At 40.1% G+C, this 5,661-nt stretch overlaps 1 long non-coding RNA gene across 1 annotated transcript; it reads right to left on the bottom strand.

Annotated features, from left to right (window-relative positions):
• Positions 1-1,296: 1,296 nt before the first annotated feature.
• Positions 1,297-2,378, bottom strand: LOC124652907. The gene is made up of 3 exons (XR_006987776.1): positions 2,338-2,378; positions 1,852-1,950; positions 1,297-1,404 (listed from the first exon to the last, which is right to left on the bottom strand). It is a non-coding gene; the product is annotated as an uncharacterized LOC124652907 (long non-coding RNA).
• Positions 2,379-5,661: the final 3,283 nt, after the last annotated feature.

Here is a 5,661-nt window from a genome sequence, read left to right as displayed (position 1 = left end):
CCCAGATGTAAGGAAACGACGCATCGTTTCTCTAAAGGACTCGGTCGCTGGGCTTGGTCCATTATCGATGCGATGGCTGGTCGTCGTTCCTTCCTGGTGTGTTTGGCACAGCCTCACAGCCCTCAGGCATCCTGCTTTTTTTTTTTTGAAAGCGCTCACGCATCCTGCTTGTACGCGCTTCTATGCATACACTAGATTTTGATGTGCGCCTTGGCGCACGACCCCGTGGAGCTTGTACCTGTGTTTATTTTGTATAGATTTGTAAACATCAATAATAAGCAAGCAATAAATAAAAAGCGAATAACTATCCATTTCAAAAATTATCGGTTGACAAATAGGATGAAAAGAACATAACATATCATGTAATCAGACATGAAGCCAGGGACATAACCCGGCCAAAAGGATGGGGGGCTGAGCCCTAATCTCACCACCATGCGTCTCCATAGCGTCCGCCACTTTATTAGAGGCCCGAGGGCGTGCATTAGGAAATACTATAAATAGAGAAGTTCAACGAAATCTGAAATTTACTATCCCTAAAAGTAGCACCGTTGCCCGCTTCTCTTGATCGCTTGCACCAGAAGTTGTGAGTCAGTTCAACGTGAACCCGAGAAATACACCAGATTTGAGCTTGAAACAGCGGTTGCAGGTAGCCTCTACCTCAGTGTGGAGAACGTCCGCATATGCTCCATATGGCTAGCACCTGAACCGGCTACAACTCCAAGCTCATCTCTAAACACCAAAGCCCAGCCACCAGACGCATTGGCTGGGTCCATGCTCCCACCAATATCAGAACATCGTGCACCGGTGGCTTCCACTTGATCTCATAGCAGGTTGCTCTTTCTTCTTTATTTTGCTTCAGTGTTGTTCAAACTCAGCAGTTAGACGTGACAAACTGAATCTGACAAGGACATGGACCCAACAGCATTGCATTTGTTCCTCACACGCCACCAGACCGAAAGCAGGGCAACACATCTCATCTCCTCCCGTTCATTGGCAGCTAGTATCTGTGCAATGACATCTTTGGCATCAAGACAAGAGGCCAGCTTAGCTCTGATGGGTTCAAGCTTCAGATCCTCCACAATGAACACAGAGGCTTGCACTTGTGAAATAGATGGCCATCATCTTCATTAAATCTAGAGCACATGGGGCATAAAGTATCAATCTGAATGCCTCTCCTCAGAATATTGCAGCGATGGGGGAGGCTGTTATGAGAAAGACCACAGGAATTGTTTCGCTTGCGGACTACCTGGTGCCTTCCAGATCATGTTCTGGTTGAAAGAAATATAAGAGACTGAATTTTAGCATGAGGTACTCAGTTTCTCCAGATCGCTCCTAAGCTCGCTAGCCATGTTGTATCGGCATGGAAAATGAGCACAAGTGAATACTGAACTTCAACATTCTACCCTTAAAAAAGAAAGCCAAGAAAGGAATTAAACTGGAGCACCATTGAGAACTTGTAGATGTCATAACGGAATTAAACACAAAACACCTAAATGTACAACCTTACAAAATGCAACAAAATGGATTATAAATTTGCTCAGTGTCTTATTTATTTCTTTGTAGGACCCCCAAAATTTGCAGGTAAACTTTGCCCAAGTATAATTAGAACCACAGGGACTATATAACTCAATGTATAGATTAAAACATAGGTTTGACATTTTGTCGGACAGCTTTTGCATAACACACACCGAACAGAAAACAAATAAGAGAACTCGAATTACTAATGTACTTGGACAGAAACATGCCTATATTGGTTGTCCATATGGTATCCAACAAATATCATACGGATGGTCCGCAAGTTGAGAAAACAGCAACCATTCTGCAGAAATGATGAAGTAGAGATGATCGTACCTAAAAGAACTGAAAAGATAAAAAGAATATGTGGTTAAAGGTGCCACGATAAGCCAATGCCCTAGATTCAGTATATCAACATAACTCTTTCTCTGCAACCTGCATAAAGATTCAACTCACGTTTCTATAAATAGTAAGCACTTCATGAACATAAATGAACACACAGTTTAATCACTTGAGAAGTTAACCAAACAAAATAGGCTCATTAATACATAAGTTTATTCTGGGCAACGACGGTGATCAAGTGAAATATGCCTAAATCAGGCTACATGTTGCAGCAAGGAAAATGGATTAGCAAGATCTTCACATTATTACATAAGTTTATGGGAATGATTGAGTGATCAAGTGAAATACGCCTAAACCAGGCTACATGTTGCAGCAAAGAATAATAAATAAAGGGCTCGTGTGTATGATCCAATTCTAAACTAAAATTAACGAAGAAATAGTAGTAGCTACAACCTTCAGGGAGATGGAAAACACCATTACCTTAATACATGGAAAGTTACATGCTCCAGAAACAATATTACGGGGAAGCTGTAAATGAAAACGTAAATTCGAATTAATATTTGACATGAACTATTCGTGGAAGATGTAAGATTTAAAATTAGTACTACCTCAAAATATTTATGCGGCATGGGAAAAATGCATAAGGCTAGCACGGAAGTTAACCCACAGAGAAAGAAGTTGATAATAGCTGCCCTTTCCTTCTCTATGTAAGAAATACAAAGAATGGAAAAAATGTTCGTCACAACTCACTGATTAGGCCACATGAATAAAAGAATGATACTTACTGTTAAAAGACAATCCAAAGACACAGCCTACCACTCGCAAAATTAGCATAGCTTCTTGCACCCCCTTCCATATCTCTATGCATAAAAGTCCATGTGGAATGCCATTGTAGGCAAGGAATTTCGAAAATCTATGCAGAGGACACCTAAGATTCATGAGATTCGTACCAAGTTGGTAAGTGATAAGAACTTTCAATTGAACTCGGTTTCTTAAGAATATACATTAATAATGGGAACCCCGAAAAAGAGAGGCCCTTATAAACTTATGGCCGTTATGGAAATTTTCTATAAAAAAAAATAGAGCTTAGGAAGCATGTGAGGGAGGTCACATCTCCTAGTGCATTCAGACGGCATCCTCAATGCCTCTCCACTTGATCGGCTGGGAGGAGGGAAGCACAGCAGCGGCGCTAACTCAGCGACATTAAGAGCAATAGAGGAGGAGAAGGGTGGGGGATGGACGCATCTCACCTCGGCTTGCCACCATTTGTCTCTGCGGCGCTGTACAAGTGCAGTTGCACTACTCCTATGGAAGAGCGTGTGGGCTAAATATACATGGCACCACAGCCGGTTGATAAAATCAACACCTGCAGGAGGAAGAATCAATAACATGACACATATCAAACAGAGTCCAAAGACGCTGCTGTAACGACTGGAAAATCTACCGGGAAGACAAATCAAAAGGTGTAATAGGGAAAGTTGAGACAGACGAATAAATCCAGAATTTTTTTTAACAATCTATAACACATCAAAAGACAGAACGGAGAAGATGCAAACCAGACATATCGAAAGCTTTCACTTTCAAAATTGACTTGTTAATACTCGGATAAAAACGCGAGATGTACGGATGATAGCTAATACATGTACATTATCAAAACGAGCAAGTAACATGAAGCATATGGCAATACAAGAGGTCATGGCTTGTGGCTGTCGGAGGTCGATTGTGGGAGTCGGGATTGCTAGATTGACTACCCCAGAGGATTCTAGGCATTACATACAAAATATGTGCTTCAGGGAATTACATGTTTTGGAAAAATCACAAAGCCCTGATTCACTTTATTGTTTAAGGTAGAGTTGGTGCACACATTTTAGCAGATAGACCATAGGACGACAGCTATTATACTCATATACATAGCTCAAGATAAAGCATACACTAACCATTGTTTATGCAAATCCATGAAAAGCCAAGTAACACTCGATATAATAGTCCAATAAACAAACTACAATTCAATGCGGGAACTAAATAATTTCAGAGTATACAAGATAAACCACATGAAACAAAATAAAGGAAAACACCTTCAGCGACGAATCGATAATGGCTCACCTCGGTTCAACGTATTCATAGGATTGACATCACAGTTTCGCTTTGCTACGGTGAATGACGAGAGATAGCCACATATGGAAATCAGAGTAGCTTGGTCCTGCATTTTCCGACTCGATACCGGTGACTTGCGGTGGTAGTATTTCTTCATGAGCTGCTGCAAGCGAATTAGATGTTGAGAGAGAGAACCTGCATACCATTGCTCTGTTTGCCAACGCCCTCGACAATGAACAATAGCAGAAAAACAAGAGGAGAGAACGACAATAACCTTGCTGGATGTGGCGGCAGGCTGAGCAGCGGCTGTTGATCTCGCAAAATTGAGACGAGCGATGACGGCACGGGTGGCTCGGCATCGTCTGGCAACAATCAGAAGCAAAATAGTCGCACGCTCCGCAGGATCGTGTGCCAAGGAGCACCATAACTCCAGCCTCGTCGGTTCCATCCATTGCTATAAGATTTAATTGATTACCTTGAAGACTCACGGGGAAGCACATCAATGGCTTCCTTGAATATATTTATTCATAATATCATACGTTGCTTGTTGCAATGAACTAATAAAATATATACAACATTTGTAGGCAATCATCCTCATTTGGTTATGTAACTACAGGTATAATTTATCTCTTTCCCTCCATTAGTTAGTTTCTTACCCATTGTTAAATACCCAGATCAAATCGATAAAAAAAGAAGTGAACAATTGAGATGAACTAAAGCTTCCGAGCGGATTTACCTTGAGCTACCTCTGCTCCTTGTTTATTTTGTACATCGGAGTCAACTTGACTCCCAAGGCTCCAACCAGATCATCATAAAACCAAAACTCCATTTCCATTGTCCATTGATACAATACACAAAACCTGAAACATTCGACACCGCCTAGATCAGTTAAGAAAAATATTTTAACATGCAAAATATTGCATGTTCTACAACATGGCTATGAACAAATAACCAAGGTAGATGGTCTTAGTCATAAGTGCACTAAAAATGTGATCTGTCCTGCTTTCTTATGTCTATTTTGACCCAGGTTCCAAAAAATGGCTATATGATCTGGCCTTACATAACAGCTGAAAAGGTAGCAGTAAAAATTAGAATGCATAATTATTGTTTACATTTTCGAAAATCATACATTTGTTGCTCTTTACAGTCAAATAAATGATAGATCACCATAGTAATCCCCATGACAAAGAGTGTGCATCTTCAGAACCAATGTGAGAAATTCCAAATGCAATGGTAAAAAGTAACCCTAAGTTAAGATTTAAATGAGGAGGCAGCTGCAAGATTTCAACTTGGTGTTACTTGCACCATATGAGAAACCATGTGTGCCAAATTAATAACCTGTGTAAATTTGCAATTTCATTTGCCAGATAGAACATATATACCCACTTCTGCATAGAAAAAATATCAAGACGATCCATGAACACCTACAGAGAACAAAAGTCAAATGATTCAATCTAAAGAATCATCAATGAAAAATTGGAAATCCGATAAATAATATTGGAAACCAAACATAAGATAACATATGTTCGTAACTGAATTATTACGGAGCTCTCCTCTTTGGCCTTAAACGAATCTCTCAGATTTACTCCCTAATTCCATGAAATAGTTCAAATGATATTCAGCTTCATTTTTCCCATATTACTCGTGGTAAATGCATTAATGTATACACGTAACTTCTTCCCTTCGGATTCTCCAACAACCAAAAAATAC

The sequence above is a fragment of the Lolium rigidum genome, chromosome 5 (assembly GCF_022539505.1).
Source record: "Lolium rigidum isolate FL_2022 chromosome 5, APGP_CSIRO_Lrig_0.1, whole genome shotgun sequence".
Lineage (NCBI taxonomy): Eukaryota > Viridiplantae > Streptophyta > Magnoliopsida > Poales > Poaceae > Lolium > Lolium rigidum.
The sequence above is the reverse complement of the archived record's forward strand: the minus strand, read 5'-3'. Positions and strand labels throughout refer to the sequence as shown.